The 18795-nt window shown below is 27.3% G+C and overlaps 1 protein-coding gene and 1 long non-coding RNA gene across 2 annotated transcripts in view; one reads left to right on the top strand and one right to left on the bottom strand.

The window, feature by feature from the left end:
* Window positions 1-18795, bottom strand: part of LOC107444278 (uncharacterized) — a 684996-nt gene that overhangs the window by 516743 nt on the left and 149458 nt on the right. The window contains exon 2 of the mRNA XM_071182438.2: window positions 6977-7009. The gene's annotated coding sequence lies outside the window, so the exon portion shown is untranslated. The remainder of the gene's footprint in view (window positions 1-6976; window positions 7010-18795) is intronic.
* Window positions 1-18795, top strand: part of LOC147811064 (uncharacterized) — a 124481-nt gene that overhangs the window by 19852 nt on the left and 85834 nt on the right. The gene's annotated exons all lie outside the window — the stretch shown is intronic.

Here is an 18795-nt window from a genome sequence, read left to right as displayed (position 1 = left end):
TACAGAAAGTGATGCTATAATGATTTACCATGAAATTCAGGATTTGATGTCACGTATAAAACTACCCTTGGCAAAATGGAACAGTAACTCCAAAGAATTAAAAAAAATCTGGAATCAAAACGAAACTGATTTTAAACGAGAATCTATGGTATTAGGAGTTAATTGGAATACTGAAAGTGATACATTTAATCAAAACATAGATGAAATTTTGCTAAATTTAAGCAGCAACCCCGCTACAAAACGCTCTCTTTTACAATCAATAGCAAAATTTTATGATCCTCTAGGCCTCTTCGCACCAGTTTTAGTTTTGGGGAAGATAATGTTTCAAGACACATGGTTTTGTGGTATACAATGGGATGAGATATTACCACCGGACATTGCATCGAAATACAACAGATGGAGTACAGAATTGTCATTATTGAAGGATGTAAACATTCCCAGGTGGATAGGAGTTTCGAATTTATCAAACATTGAATTCCACATATTCTGTGATGCTTCAGAGCGAGCATATGGTGCTTCAATTTACATGCGCTCAACAACAGGCAATAATATTACAGTTAGATTAGTGTGCAGCCGTAATCGCCCGTCTCCTGTTAAGAAAATTACTCTTCCACGTCTTGAACTGTTATCAGCGTTAACAGGAGCACGATTATATCACTACGTTTGTAAAGAAACTAATATCCAGTCTTCATCAGCAACGTTTTGGAGTGATTCAACAGTAACAGTGAATTGGATAAAAGGCGATCCCAATCGGTGGAAAACTTTCGTATGTAATCGTGTTACAGAAATACATCAATACTCTTCTCCATCTCAATGGCGTTACTGTCCAGGTCCTCAAAATCCAGCTGACCATCTTTCTCGTGGGACAAATCCATCAGAACTTACAAATTTGAAAAACTGGTTTAATGGTCCGGAATGGTTACTTCAATCTCATAAAACATGGCCATCGAAAACATTATCCGTAAAAGAGAACGACTCTATAAATAAAGAAGCTAGAAAATTACCAGTAAAGGAAATTTTATGTTCTGTTACTACTGAACCTCTTATAGATATTTCACGATACAGTTCATATTTAAAACTCTTAAGAATAACAGCTTGGATCTATCGCTTTATATGCAATTGTAAATATCGACAACATTCTACCTCAGAATTAACAGCTGATGAGATGAATAAAGCAAGAAATTATTGGATTTCAGCTGTACAAAAACAATGTTTTTTTGCAGAATACAATGCCCTGAAGAATAATCAATCCTTATCTAAATCATCAACAATTTCTCGTTTTCACCCTTTCCTTAAGGACAATATTTTACGACTTGGTGGTAGACTACACTTCGCACAAATATCGTTTAAACAACGACATCCAATATTACTTGAAGGATCTCATCGTTTTGTGCACTTGTTGATTAGACATACTCATATTCGTCTTCATCACATGGGAGTTCGTGTAGTTCTGTCAGAATTACGTTCTGAATTTTGGATACTCCGAGGTCGTCAAGCCATAAAGCGGGTAATTAACACATGCTTACCGTGCAAACTATCCCATGCTATATGCTCAAATGAAATAGAAGCACCCCTTCCATTAGATAGACTTACTCCGTGTGTACCCTTTGATACGACTGGAATAGATTTTGCAGGTCCAGTTTATGTTAAAACATTCAAACCTACAAAAACAGTCTACATCGCATTATTTACATGTTCAACTACTAGAGTCTTGCACATTGAGCTTGTTTCCGACCTTTCTACAGACAAGTTTCTTTTGGCCCTACAAAGATTTGTTAGTAGAAGAGGACTTCCACACATCATATATACTGGCAATGCCACCACCTTCCATGCTGCAAACAAGGAACTAATTTTTCTATGGAATGCATTGACTTCAGCGGAAGTGCAGCAATTCTATGCTCATAATGGCATAAAGTGGAAGTTTATTACACCACGAGCAGCTTGGTGGGGAGGATGGTGGGAACGACTAATAGGTCTAACTAAACGGTGCCTTCGAAAGTCACTTGGTCGCTCATTACTAGATGAGGAAACCTTAGCTACAGTATTGGTGGGAATAGAAGCCTCGCTCAACAGTAGACCTTTGATTTACGAGCATGGTGAGAATGATACAGAAGAAGCTTTGACGCCATCTCATTTCTTAACTGGTCGAAAGCTTACTACTGTTCCATCAGGACCTGAGCTTAAAGGTGATAAACTCACTAATATTTACAGAAAACAACAAGATGTACTTGATATGTTTTGGAAAAGGTGGACTAAAGAGTATTTGCTGGAACTGCGTTCACATCATCAAGTAAAAAATGTTCGGCAATCACCACGAGTACGAGTAGGAGATTTGGTTCTACTGCAAGAGGATGTACGACCAAGACACGTCTGGAAAAAAGCTCTCGTGGTTGAATTAATTAACGGTCGGGACGGAAAAATTCGTACTTGTATTCTTCGTGTCGAAGGAAAACATATTACCCGTCCAATCCAACTGGTCATACCTTTGGAGGTTGACCAGGGTGGGGAGGATGTTGCGGTACGCATAAGCAAACTGTAAAATAATTGAATTATTCTTATATGTTTATTTTTGTTTATGTAAATTAAATACGTTTTTGGAATATTGTACGCCACGTCATCTAAAATTAAATATATAGTTTTCATTGATATTTCTTATTCTTATTAGTTGATAATCTTTAATAGAGTGCATACCACTTCTGGAGAACGCACTAGGTCTGCTCATCGGGAAGACTGATTGTGCAGCTCATAGGAAATGAAAAAAAGTACTGGCTCTTTGGTTGCGTCGTCTGTAAAATCTATTTTTTCCGAAAATCATTGCACGGTAATTTTTACAGTTATATTTATTTATCTAATAAGATTCAGTGATTTTATAGTATTTATTACTGTAAAAATTACTGTATATTAGATCATAAGTTTTGGTAAAAATAGATTTTGCGGTAAAAAGTACCTGAACCCTGAGTACTGGATTTTCACCGAAATTTGTAACAGTGTGGAATTAATGCTGAAATAGGAAAAATTCTTTAGCAGTTAAAGTTCGCCAATATTTCTCAAGAAAGCTTATAGACTTTTAACTTTCGAAAACGTCTGTAAAAATACTTAAAATAATTCGAGAATAAATGTTACAGTTTTTAAAACTTGATATAATTATCTAATGAATATTTTTCTCTATCAAAGAAATTTATACGTAGTGAATATTTTTAAAATGGATCATGAAATTTAAATGTTATATTCATATTTGAACACGACGAAATTTTAATTATGTTGCTTGGCTTTAATATCTATATAATGTTCCTCACGAATAATTAAAAACATAATGCAATGAAATATATCTCACATATTGCTTTGAATAACCTATTTTCAACTGCCTTAAGGAGTTTCAATCCATCTAAAATGGTAATGTAACATCTCCAATATTTCGCAATCATGTACGGCGCCAACATCCCCGATGATGGGTTCCTCACTTACTAGCCCCCTTCATTAATTGCAAACTAGCTTTGGGGTTATTTAAGTTTAGATGAGTAACCTTATAGCTCATAAGGCAAGTTATCAACCTGATCATCAGATTATCCCCTCAAATATTGATCGCAATTTGTAGTCTGTAATTAGATATTTCAGTTTAGCGCTCGGAAAATTGCAATATAAGGAACTTTGCTTTTGTTCAAGAAATACAGATTGATTTATTTCGGAAATCTTATTATGCAGTATAAATGAGTTTATTACTCGTATGGATTAGATGAGTAATGCATAATATAAAATGTTTTGGTGAACTCTATCAACCGTGTAATTTAATTCGAAATGCAGTTTAATAAAGAGTTTTCTTCTATCGAGATCTTGTCCAAGACAAATACTAGTAATACGAAGATTAAGCAGTTTATATTTATTTTATTTTTACAAATTTGTAGATAGTATATATATATATATATATATATATATATATATATATATATATATATATATATATATACATTGAGAAAACTAAACTGTAGATTATGACTCCGAATATGAATTATTTTATGTATTTCAATATTAAACTTTTGTTATTTAATAAAATAAGACGCATTAGTACCTTCGGTAGATACTAAAGTACTCTGCAAAAATGGTTTTTAAAATGTTGGAAAACCCGTAAATTAAAATTAACCTGCAATTGATTTGCCGCTAACGAAAAACTCTTGCCAAAGGTGATGAAGGGATAGAAGCATACAGGGATCTAAATTAATTATTATTATTGTAAGAAAAATGATTCAAATATGTATTAAAATATGAAAACATTATAAAAAAGCAGTTTGATTTTAAAAAAATTAAAAATTGATTTTATTAATCGAATAATTAGGTTTTTTTCAGCTTAACAATCTTGTAAAAAATATCTACTAAATTATTTGACGAATTTTCAAAAATTGCAAAATTTTCTTCTCTCAAAACATCTGAAGAATTTCTTTTTTAAAAAAAAATTTGCTCAAGAGTTGAAGAATATTTAAGATCATTTAAAAGAACTGCCTCTAACTTGGGTAAATTTAATTAAATGGTATCAGAGAAAGTGAAAAAAAATGTTTAAAACAAGTACTTTAAATAACAGCAGTAAAAAGTGAAAGCTTTGTGAAGAAAAATAATTCAGCTTAAAACCTTTTACAGAAAATTTATACAACTGAAACGTGCTTAAAAGACTTTTAATTAGTATTTAAATCGATTTATTAACACTTGTTGAAAATATTTTGTTTTGATTGCCTTTAAAAAACCTTAAGTATTATTTAAGAAACCTTTAAAATGAGGAGATTTGTGCAGGATTTTTTACTTGGGTGAATATAATGACTTGTAATATGCTTCAGATTTTCAACAAGGATGCTAAGTTAAAAAATGATAAATTGAATATAATTACACAAAAATGAATTCTTCAGTATTTTGAAGCATTAAAAAGTAAATTTTTTATTTACAATAAATTTTTATTAGTGAGAAAACCTTTATTTATCATAAAAATAAAATTTAAATTTAAGTCAGTTTCCGGTAAATTTTTATTTGGATAAAGTATTTATTTTACGACCACATGAGTAACAGGACTCATGAGTAACTGGATTATTCATTCGTTATCTTTACACTTGATTTAAAGTGCCTTCAATAGAAAAAGATTCTTTCTAATCTATCGAAGTAATTGTAAATAGAAAAACAAATCAAACAGAAAAGTTTTCCACCAGAAAAACTCAAACAAATGTATTTGAAGCTGAGAAAATTCGCTTTAGTTCCATCACATTAAACTCAGGCCGTCGAAAATTCTGGAACTTTAATTGAAAGTTCTAGTGACGTGAACTGAAAGATACAGTTTAAGATCGATCTTTGCGAAGGTTGAGAGATCCGAGGAAAAGAAATCAAAAAAAATCCGAAAAGAAAATAGTAAGTAGAAAAACTGTTGTATTTGATTCAGAAGAAAATGTACGTGCAACCGAGGTTGAATTAGAAAATTTCCAATTGTCAAACATAACTTATTGAATCTCAATTTCATTTTGAGATTTTTATCGGATATTTTTCAGCGTTAGATAAGATTTTAGTTTTATCTTTAAGTGAAGAAGAGCATTTTTTTAATTTTCTTATTGAGTTGCACAGAACTCCATCATGATTATAAAAATTCTTTCCGATTTTCCTTACTAGAAAGCTTTTTTTATGTAATACCCATGCAGGGTTCATTGATATACAAAAAACGCTTTTTGCTAGCTAAAGCTATGGATTGGAGTTCAAATTTTATCACAACATTTTTTTCTAAATACTGATTCAGAAAAAAACATATTGGATACACTGGTTTACAGTGTAAAAATTAAGAATTCAGAATTAACAAATTTTTTTTCGTAAGTCACAAACCATTTCTTGAACATGATTCGAACAAACATTTTAAAAATTTTAAAAATTACTGTTTGAATGTTAGAAATTAATTTTTGAGTTAAAAATGTCATTATAAACATTAGATTTAATACAACAAACGATTAACACATCTTATTCAGATTCAGAAAAAACTAATAAGTCTACTAATAAGTTTACAGTGTAAAAAGTAAGAACTCAGAATTAACGAAATGTTTTACGTTAGAAATAACTGTCTTAATTTTTTGAGTTGCAAATTTCATCATAAACATTAGGTTTAAAACAACAAATCCATAAACATAATTTATTAGACATTAGAACGTCAAATATAAAAAAGAATTTGAATGAAATAATACGCAGTCAATATTTAAAACTAAACCTCGGAAACCAGCTTGATTTGTGAGTGCTCTGAACTCTATATCATCAAATCGATGATAAGAAGCAATGGGTTTAAAGTCAGAAAAAATGAATAGAAACTCTCACTCGAACTCCCACCCAAAGTACCGATACTTTATACCGTAATTTGAACCGGGATTTTTTTACAGTGCACTACCATTTTTCAGACAAATGTGAGTTTTTAATTTTCAAAATGCGTAAAGAAATGTCGCTGCCACAGTTTAGAAAGAAAATTGTTATAATAGTTTAGTTAAAGAGATTAATTTTAAATTTAAGTAACTCTTTTTTTTCCAATTTTTGAATTTTCCCAAATTTGTCTAAAACTACTTGTACTACTAAGTAATTTTTCAAACTTTTAAAAATAATTTGAATTACAAATATGTTAAACAATGTTTCCAGATTATAACTAGCTTTTCCATACCTAAGTATGGTAAAAGCAACTAAATACCTAATACCTAAATAGCCAACTAAATACCTAAATAGTATGGAAATGGCTAAATTTGTAAAATTGTTATTTATGTTTGGATTCCACAGTATGCGCCATTTTGCAATTTCACATAAATTGATTTTCGAAGCACTAAAATTGCATTCTAATGTATGGAATTCTTATTAGTTAAATGTTTTAATGTGCTTTATTTTTGTTTTCTCCTTCTTTCATTAACTCATTGAACAATTTACTTAATGACAAAAAACGAAATATTAAATTCTTGCAAAATAAAAATGATTGGCATTTGCTTACTTTTATAAGCATGGAATCAACGCACACACATACCTAGAATAAGAAGCACAGATTAGTATATATATTCATACAAATTATAAATCAGCATACACAAAATTCAATTAAAACAAAACGTGTCATTCCTTAATCAAATAATATTATGAAACTTAACTAAATGAAATCCTCTTATTTTAGACAGAAAAGGTATAGATAAACAAGAGTATCCAAAACATTAAAAAAAATTTCACTTAAAAAAATTCTTCGACTCTTTAAAAAGAAGAGAAATTATTAGTGTCTTGCATTTAGCATTTAATATATCACTTTTAAAAGTAATATATTAGAGCATGTTTTAGTTTTTTTAAATTAGTATTGTTACGGTTTGATCGGTATTGTAAATTATTGATATTTAAAATCCTTACATCTTTTCCCAAAACTGATAGCTTGCTGTTTTTTTGTAGATAATGCTTTTAAACCAAGTATTAAAATACAATATTTTCTAATCATCTAGTAATATTTTCATCAAAATTTTTTTTAATTGGAGAAAGTATGCACAAATGAAAATGTGTGAATTTTAAATGTAATAAAAATTTCATTATTGTCAGACTTATGCCAAACAGTTGTTTTCATAACTTTTTAAATAGAAATTTTCTATGAAACTCTGAAATTATTGCGCATAAATTGCCTGCATAAAAAGAATAAAGTTATTAAATTGGATCTAACATCTCAGCAAACTAATGAAAATGTTTAGTTTTTTAAGTATTATTTTTAAATTACAATCTGAGCAATTTAGACATAAAAACAGAATTAGAATCTTCGAATTTAATAAAATAATATAAGCAGAAATTATGCAGACACATGCGTGCAGGGAAGAAAATAAAATATAAATCAAATACTTGAATCAATCACATTTTCTAAATAATTTTGCATTATTAATGGCTGTGCGAAATGCAAGGGAAAATATACTTAAAAAGAATATTCATATGATAAAAAATAATCAAATGTAGTCTTGAAACTCCTTTCTGTAAAATTACTTTTTTTCTTTCTTTGATAAGATGCTTTTCAAAGCGAAAGAAAAAAGAACAAAAACCTCATCAGCAAGAAAAAAGCTTCATATTCGAAGAGCATTAAAGCTAACAACAGTTCTTTTATTATTTCGTGAAAAGGGACCATTTTCTTTCAACGATATTTTTTTTCTTTTAGATTTTGTTTAGTTGCGCAGAATTCTTTTTCGGTTGAGTCTATTTAAGTTATTTATTTAATTAAAGCAAGCTAATAAACAAATATGAAGTTTTAAAGTTTTGTATAATTAGATTATATTTTGCTATCTCAATTATAAAATCTTTATTCTCTTGTTTAAAGATTTTAAATTCAATTAAAAAGATAATTGTAGAAGTTTTTTCAAATTTAGATTTCGTTTGATATCTTAAATTAAATCTTGAAATATAATCTTATTTAGATCCTATTTAGCCATTTTGTAATTGGTATTAACGTGTTAGTGACTTTTAGATCAGTATATGAAAATTTAAAAAGTTTTTCTGTATGAGGAAATTTATTTTTATTTATAATAATCTAAACTAAACATCAAAACAAAAACAGATCAAAATAGATATTTTATAAATATATGTTATATTCCCTGATCTACATATTTCTTACTCTGTTTTGCTATACATAGTTCATTCTCAGAGTTAATTTTGCAAGATCTTTTAGAATAATTATGATTCTAACGGAAATATAAGGAAACTGTTTTACTGAAAATAACACAAATAACACTGTTTTCAAAACAGTTTAAAAATGTCAACTTATTAAATGAATTTGTTTTTTAACGTTTTCAGCATATTAATGACTAATCATGAACAACATCACGTCATAACGAAGTTTTTCATGATTTTGGCTTGCCCATTACCCAAACATAATGAATGACAAACCTTAAGAAGATAACCTGTAAGAGTAATAATGTTACTGATTTCAAGAATTGTAATAAAATTGTAATAAAATAATTTAATTTTGAACAAATGAAATTGAACGAATTTTCATTTAAGAGTATCATAAATTAGATAATAGGTAAAATAAGTGTGTACTAATAGATGAAATTAGATAAAATAAAAACGTAACATAAATTAGATAAAATCATTTACTTTATAAAAGATTTTTTAAAAATTATGTTTGCATGAAATATGATTCAGCTGTCGAATCTGAAATAAAATCGGTAATGATTATTGAAATTCCTATAGATTGATTGATATTATAATACAATTTAAGGCTGAAGGAAATTTTTTTCACTAAAGTCTTCCACAGCATGAAAGAAAAACCAATGTATAATCGATATTTCATCGATTACCAATCGCAAGCACCTCTGAAAGTTTTATCGTATCTGTGCTCTCTGCAGGGCAATGTTTTTTTTTATTATTATTCTTTTCTGTTTTCTTTTTTTCCCTTCTCCTCCATATTGCTTCAAGGAAAGAAAAAGCCTAATAGGATTTCTTATAAGTATCTTTAATTCCCAGCTCCCCACAAACAAGTAATTGAAGATGGTAGCTTTTAAGAGAGTAGGGAGCCTATAAGAGTTGAGGAGTCTTTCATAAAGTGATTGTGAAAGGAAGGCAAACACCTAAGGATAATGCTTTTTTTGAAGGTGGATTACTATAAATTAAGTTTTAGTTCAAAAAGACTAATAATTTTATAAGATGTTGGTCATAATAGTATGAAAGATAACTATTTCATAACTCTAGTTAGTATGATTATGACTTATCGACTTTAAAAGTAATTTCTTGGTGTTTAAAATATTTTCATATTTAATTTTACTTCCTCTTAATAGAAAATGACACATTTTTAGTAATTTCCATAAATTATTAAAAATGTCCCATCTGCAATATTTGAACCATCGTCTTCTTGATCATTCCTTTCACTGATGTTTTGCCTACTTGGTTATTTTTAAAAATAATCAAGTCAAGTGATTAAAGTAATATTTAAATTTCACACACGAGAGTTGCTTTCTAAAATAAAGAAAATGTGATGATTTTTTGTTTGTTTTTCAATTTGAAAATTTATTAATTAGTTATTTACTTTTTTTTAATGAAAGCAAAGAAAAATTAATGCGCTATTTTATTTTACATGATTTACATCAGCTAAACCCTGTCTATTCTGCTTTGCCTAATAGATATTTGTCAATGCATTAAGCGCTTATGAATTGCAATCAGCATATATGTATTCTATGCAATGTCAACTCTTATCTCAAGCTTTGCCATGCATTGTATACAATAAAAATTTTTCTTCCATGGTGATTAACAAATACGCATTTTAAAACGAATTCATTTCATAACTGTTGCTGACATTTTTTTTACTTTCGCTTATTTTATGGAGTTATTGATAACTGACAAGAAGACGGAACAAAAAAAATTGTTTCCCTTATTACAGACGTAAACAAATAATTTCTTTTTAAAAAATACTGAAAAAAGAAGTTGATTTGGATTTAGAAATATTTGCATATTTCTTGTAAATACAATTTTAAGCGACAGGAGCCTAGCAATCTAATTTAGAAAAAAAAACAAGTTCTGTTTTTTATAAAATTTATTCATTTTTTTAATGTGATTCTATTATTTTTTCTGCATCATTTCTGTTTTTATTCATCCTATATAAATTTTCTAAATTTTCAAAAATAAATTTTACCAACAGTTCCTAAGAATACTTGTTTTTTCAAAAAAAATTTTCCTTCAGAATAATAAATGAATTATATTTAGTTAGAATAAATATCAAATTATCAAGAAGAAGTGTGTGTATTATAAATAAAATATAAGGTGTAAGAAGAATTAAGGAATTTATTCAATTTGTATTTGTATGTAATTCTTCTCTGTCTTTTTCTATAATACTAAAAGCAGACTTCTTTGTTGATTAAGAAAAAAAGTCGAAAAGCAATCATCATTTGAAAACAGACTGAAACGAAAGTCTTAGAAAATACATTTAAAATACATTAAAAAGCAATAAAGTTCAGGGAATCGTAATTTCATGAGATAAGGTTTCCTTGTTATTATTGTCACTACCATAATATTCAGTTGAAAAAATTTATTCAATGGAATAATTTAGATTTGATTAAAAATTTCAGTTTACTAAATATAAGCTATTTTAACTAAATGTAATTGATTAAATAAATATTTAATACTAATTATAAGTAATCGAGTATAATAATTAGCTTTTCTTTTCTTCAAATCCTACCTATCGTATTTCTAACATCAAATTTTTGACGAAATTCATTATACAGCTTTGGAAAGTATCTACAATTTTGAACAAACTTGTTCCAAACTTTTCTGTTAACCACGAAAAAGAGATTTTTTCAAAATCAGTCAAATTATATTCCACACATTTGACAATTACACTTGGTGGATTACATGATATCCATACATATACATAATGCAGTACTTCAAGAAATTTTGGATAATGTTAGATCAGAAATGAAAAAAAATGGCAGAAAAAAATTTTGATTTGTTACAACATGTTTTCCAAAACATGATTGCATGACACTGTGGTTCAATTAGCCCAATGAAACAATGTTCGAGTTTAAATCTTATTAAGCCTGCAGTGAACTTGCACAATGTTATGTTACAAAATGCATATTTTAAGCATCAATATTGAGCAATTTGCATGTACAATGACAACACTTAATTCATACATAAATGAGTTGTATTTTTTGTTGCCTATCAAACATAAGTAAATAAACAGAAAAACTGAAGAATTTAGACATTTTTAATAAGAATTTTTTTATAAAGCTAAAAAAAATTAATTTGATTTTAATTTCTTCACAATAAAAAGCAATTATTGTAGAGAGATATCTAAAAGAGGATATGAAATGAAACTGTTAGTATGGAAATGTTACATAAGATTTTTTAATTATAATCTATTTAAACATTACCGATTTAAAAAAATACTAAAACATTTTACATTTGAGAAGATTTTAATTAGTTTTTGAACTCATCTAAAAAGTTCCAGTGGCTAATTTTTAAATTGATTCCATGAAGTTATTTTGTTGTCAAATTCAACTTTACATTTTAAAACAAAATAACCTTCCATTGTACTCTTAATCGATACGTAGATGCTGTTATGGCCTTTTATAATATTGTCTTAATTTTTAAATGATAATATTTACTATATTTTATTTGATTACTATGAATATTTACTATGAATATCTTTCTCATTTTTCGCAAATAAATATTTCTAATTTTTGTGTCTGTTAAGCAGGCTTTGAAAACGAATTTAGATTTTATGTATATATATATATATATATATATATATATATATATATATATATATATATATATATATATATATATATATATATATATATATATATATATATATATATATATATATATATATATATATATATATATATATATATATATATATATATTAGAATATATATATATATATATAGAGGTAGATAGATACATAGATAGGATCATGATATACATACATAGATGTAAATTGATATAGATTTCAGCATCTTCGTTCAACCTTTTATTTAATTATAAGCTATTTTTTTCCAAGGATAAATTAGGATTTAAAGATACCACAATTGAATTTGCAAATTCAATAGATCACTCAGCAAACTTTGAAAAATATATGACAATACAGCTGTGGAATGTTTGTTTAAGAACAAAGTTCCTATATCCATAGCTTGACTAACACAAACATAGCTGCTAGAACATAAAGTAAACTTAAGATTAAATATCAAGCTGCACCATGAATATTAATCCATGGCCTTCCCAAACACGGTAGTTTGACAAGACGTGAATAATTAATCACGAAGCTTATACTTCGTATTAGATGAAATTGAGTATTTAGTTTGGATTAATATTTGCGTGTTTACATTTGTATCAATGTATCAAAAATAGGAAAATTCTTTGCTTTAAACTAGTGCTATTCACCGGTATATTCTTACTAATATCCAGGTATATATATATATATATATATATATATATATATATATATATATATATATATATATATATATATATATATATATATATATATATATATATATATATATATATATATATAGGGGAGAGTCGGATAGTCCCGCCCACTGTCAATTTCATATGTATAGAATATTTTTTCAAGTCAATGGGCCATCGGACATTAATTGTTATATTAAACAAAGATTATTTTCAAAGTTCCAAGTATTTATGCAGCTGGTAACATTTTAAACAATAGTTTTGAAAATATGTTGAATACAGTAGTCATGAAATTAAGAAAAATTGGTTGAATGTTTCGATTAAACTTCATTTTAATACTAAAAAAACAATTTTTTCTATACATACAGCATTAAAGTATGTAGTCTTAAGTTTAATTTGCACAAAGAAAGAAGTTTGTATGTAAAAAATTGTTCGAGTAATTACAAATTTACAAAAAAATTGGATTTCGGGTAGCCCAGCTCACATGAATGTCGGGTATCACAGCCCAATTTTATTTCGTCGATAAATGTACGGTTGCAAAGATTATTATTTTATTGCTTCAAATTTGAGTGTTATATGCATTTTTAGCAACAAATATATGTTTCAATATTATATTTAACATAAATTTATATATTTAAAAATGAAAAATTAAATATTTTTAAAATGTAATTGATATATCCAAATTAAATTTAATATCAAGAAATCATAAATATTATGATAAGCTATTTGCTTGCTTATTTATTTTCACTTATTTGTGAACGAATCAATCTACAGAAGCATTTGAATGCAATCAAAATACAAAGTGAATTTGTAATTTTATAAGAAGTGTTTTATATTAAGTTTATAGGAAGAGATCAACCAAATAACTTTATATTGAAAAACAACTATTGTTATTAATTATTGTTACTTAAATTAAGTTATTTTCGTTAAATATTTAATGTAAATATATATTAATATTATAATATATTAATATACATTAATAATGATAAAAAGTATGACATTTGTTGTTATTAAATGATAGATTTCACTAAAAGTATATAATTATGTAATAAATAAAATAATTTTGTGATAAAAATGATAAATGAGGTTTATCTATTGTCAATACGTTGGTCATTCTCATTTACACCTCAAAAAATAGCCAAGAAGCACAATTTTTGTAACTGGGCGGGGCTACCCGACACATTTTGAAAAGAGCTGAAAAACATGTTTTTTTAAATTTCTATTTTTTTAAGTTTAACTATTCTTTTTTTGGTTTATTCTTTTTGCATTATTTAATTAGATGATAAAACAATAGAAATATACAAAAATGTTGATTATTACTCAGTATTATACAGAAATATAAGCAATACTCCTTAAGTGAGCGGGGTTACCCGACTCTCCCCTATATATATATATATATATATATATATATATATATATATATATATATATATATATATATATATATATATATATATATATATATATATATATATATATATATATATATAGTTCACATGCTCTGCGGCCCACTCTGTTGCCCTACGGGCGTGATGGTGCCTTTGACGTCCCATTTATCGGTGAGCATACAGACCTACAGCGTGAAGGCAGTTTCGAACAGCTTGTGTTGAAACTGTGGTGCCAGTAGCCGAGCGAAATTTTTGTTGAAGAAGAGTAGCATTAGTATTTAGGGGACTCCGAGCTGTTAGCGTTAAATAACGTTCTTCATTGGGCGCTGCTGTACGTCTACACCCTTGCCCTGAAGTACGGCTTACATTTCCAATCTCCAAAAACAATTCAGAAACGATTCCCAAATCTTTGAAATCACACTTTGTAGATCTCCAATGGCTCTTCTACTTCGGCTTGTGTCCAGGCCCCTCTAACTGGCCAACAACTCTGAAAGCTTCTGATTCAGTCAATTGGCTTCGTTGAGACATTGCACTCATCGAACAACGTGCTTAATGAATGTCGATCATTCTTTTCTGCTTTGTTTTGCATCAAGTTGAATACCAAATCAAATTAGCAAATCATTTAACAAAGTGAATTAATTCTTAACAAAAGTAATGCTTGAAATTTTTTCAGCAAATTTTCTATATTTAACTCGTACTATTAATGGAGATAGTAAAATTATATTTAAACATTTTGACATAAGAGCTTATTTTAACTTTCCAATCAAAAAGAGCATTGATTTCAATTCCACCTTAGCCAATAAGGTTTTTACCAATATCATTACAAATCAGATTCTTAGATTTCACAGGAATAATTCCAACTATAAAGAAATTTTAAAAGAAACAGGTAAATTTAAAACAGATTTAATTGATAGCCATTTTCCTAGTCCATTCCTTAAATTTCATTAAAAAATTTTTTAACCTCTTAGATCACTAAAATTTTTATATATATATACATACGTATAGATTTTTATTTTTATTATTTTTTCTTATTTTAATTAAATATCTTCCTTCTGATTTTAGAAATAGCTTTTATTTATTTTTAACTAATTATGATAAGTCAATCATAATGCCACTGGAAGGTATAGTTTTGATGACCTTTTTAACTGAATCAATCAATTTATTAAGTAATCTTCTGAATAAATTGCAATCTTTGTAAAATAATTTTAATTATTTACTTTTAATTATCCAGTGAAACAAACATTTTATTTTTATTTATTGCTTTTATTACTATATAGTTTTTTTTTCTTGTACGTACGGAATGAACTCTGGTTTCTGAACAGCCACTCCCGATGAATGCAGGTAATACATGTATACTTAACAAAGAATTTACTGTTATGAGAGAATGTAGGATGTACGAATGAAGGATAAAGTCTATAAACGGTTTTCTTTCCGTGTATGTAGGCTCTGATTTTTTAACAGTCATCTTATGAGAGAAGTTACTGTTATGAAAGAATGTGCGAATGATGGATAAAGTCTATAAACGGCTTTCTTTCCGTGTATGTAGGATCTGATTTATTAACAGTCATCTTATGAGAGAAGTTACTGTTATGAAAGAATGTACGAATGAAGGATAAAGTCTATAAACGGCTTTCTTTCCGTGTATGTAAGCTCTGATTTATTAACAGTAATCTTATGAGAGAAGTTACTGTTATGAAAGAATGTACGAATGAAGGATAAAGTCTATAAATGGCTTTCTTTCCGTGTATGTAGGCTCTGATTTATTAGCAGTCATCTTATGAGAGAAGGGATATCAATAAAATGATTCATTCCTAATTTACGGCTGTGATTTAAACTCTAAAACGAGTAACTATTTGAAAGTATTTTTTTTATTTTAATTTTTTTAATTAATTTTAATTTTTTATAAATTTTTACTTTTTTATTAATTTTAATTTTTCATTATTTTAAATTTTTTAATTTTTGTTATTTTAAATTTTTTATTATTTTTAACTTTTGTTATTTTAAATTTTTTATTATTTATTTTAATAATTTTTCTTCCTATTAAAAGTTTCGTTACTTAAATTTTCCCAATATTTTTTATTAAAGTGCTTGTTTCATTGATAACAGCAATGAAATGCAATTTTTTTCATATTTTTTCTACCAAATAAAGGTTTAAAACTATTCTGTACTATTTACGCTCTAAGCACTGTTTTATATCTTTTTCTTCTTAGCGAATTTTTGTTAGCTGTTAGACTAGTAGATTTATTTGTAAGACCTTTTAACTTTTACTCCACATCGGTAACTTTTTTTTCTGCTTTCTTTTATCTCAAACTCATTTTCAACTGCATTTTTATTTTTTAGCAATACTGACGCATTATAAGGGGTTATTTTTATCTAATAATTATTCTGTATTTTCAAGTATTGCATTTACCATCGTAACGGAATGCATCCTGAAGAGAACCTTTACATATACAATTACATTTCATTTCGAATGTTACATTTTCAAATATTGCATTTACCATCGTAAAGGAATGCATCCTGACGAGAACCATACATACTTAAACATATATATAACAATGACGAAGGGCTAAGACTTTAATACGGTGTATGGTAATAAAATCAGCCATGATCCTTTTAAATTGAATCATAATATGAGTAATTTATTTTAACAAGAGTCGATTTGCTGGATAACGATAATTCAACGCGCTTCGTTTCCAAATATTTTCTCGGTGCATATTTTAGAATAACACACTGCATTATAAATAAGTAATAACCTTTGCATGACACACATATGAATTATTTCTGACTGAAAAACTCCTTACAATAATGATTTATTTTCAATTCATGCTCAGTAACTTATTAATCGCAAAATTTATCGTATATTAACTATTATTATGCATCTCAGTCTCATTACTTTCTATTCTCACAGTATGAGTTATTTTCCCTAATCATTATTTAAGCTTAGTAAATTAAATATATCAAGTGAGTTTAGGATCTACCTCATTAGGTTAACAAATTAATAAACGAAGCATTTCCAGATAAGACAATACGGCAAGTTGTATAAGAATTCTGTATACGGAATCAATTTCTGAGTACATCATTTTACGCTACGCTTTCAAAAGTGGTTTCTCGGAATGACATGATACCATTGAAGAATGGAGTCTGCTAACAAAATTTACAACAGAATTCTATTCAAAATATCCTTTATCGAAAATGTAATATGCATGAATGATTAATTACGCCAGTGTTAAGATTAGCATTTACAATTATAACTCAATACAACAGACGAAGAATTTATTTGGCCATATTTAAATGCAACGTGACAGAATATATATAAAAAAATGGCATAAAGCTATTTCTTATCAATTGAGGAACTTAATCAGAGGATCTTTTGATATCTAAAAAATAAAGATTATTAACTTTTCAAAGTGTTCGATTTTATCATTGGCGATGTATCTTAAAAATAAATTTATTTTTATTACATATTTAATATTATATTACATATTATATTTATTACATATTTAATATTACATATTTAATATTTATTACATATTTTTATTACATATAATTTATTAAAATATTTATTTCTCCTTTTTTATTTAATTTCTTTAAAATTTTGCTAAATCTGCTTGAATTTTGAATACTGATATCCTTACTTATAAGAATATATTACCGAGAAAGTTAGCGGTAACTTTTATACAATTAAATTGAATCCCGTTTCCGTTTATTTAAACATGGTGTCATGTAAACAATTTTAAAATGAATTGACTTGCATAATTATATGGTTAAATTGAGCAACTTGTTAACGAAGTATTAATTTGAACGACGTTATTGGTTGACTAACTTTTGATCTAATTACCGGATCTTCACGTTTGAAAAATGAGTCTTCATGGTTGAAGGACTAACCTCAAATAAGCTAATTAATTAGATCAGACGATATTTTAAGTTACGAAATCAGACATAAAAACGTACTTTATCTAAATAAAAATATTTTTTTTCGATAACTTCGGATTTCTAACTGACAAAATATAGGGGGTAGCAGCAATCTGGGAAATATGGTTGCAATAGTCTGGTCAAGAGAGCTGTCGAAAGTTTGGATCCCCTGATGTTTATTTTACTTTTTGCGTATTACGGCATACCTGGAGAAATTTATTAGTGAATTGAAATCTTTTTGTATGCAGTTATAAAATTATTTTCTCCAAAGAAAATTCAATGAAAAAAATATTTTTTTTTAGTAAATATCAATTAAATTTTATTACTTCATTTAAAAATAGTAGAAACAATTTTGAATAGTAAGATATGCAATTTTTACACAATTTCAACAAATTTAATTTTACTTGGCGAAATGGAAAATTTTAGCGAAATCAGCTGAATATTTGGAATATTTGTCCTGAGAAATATTTTAAAAATTTAAATTTTTTTTAAAAAATTCAATTTCTCAGCAACTATTAAAAAGTTTACGAGATATGACGAAATACTCAAAAATAAAATTAACATTAAGAGGTTACAAGTTTTTGCCAGCTCTCCT

Source organism: Parasteatoda tepidariorum, chromosome 4 (genome assembly GCF_982258835.1).
Source record: "Parasteatoda tepidariorum strain Cologne lab strain chromosome 4, Ptep-v5.0, whole genome shotgun sequence".
Classification (NCBI taxonomy): Eukaryota; Metazoa; Arthropoda; class Arachnida; order Araneae; family Theridiidae; genus Parasteatoda; species Parasteatoda tepidariorum.
This window is presented reverse-complemented; position numbering and strand designations above follow the sequence as displayed.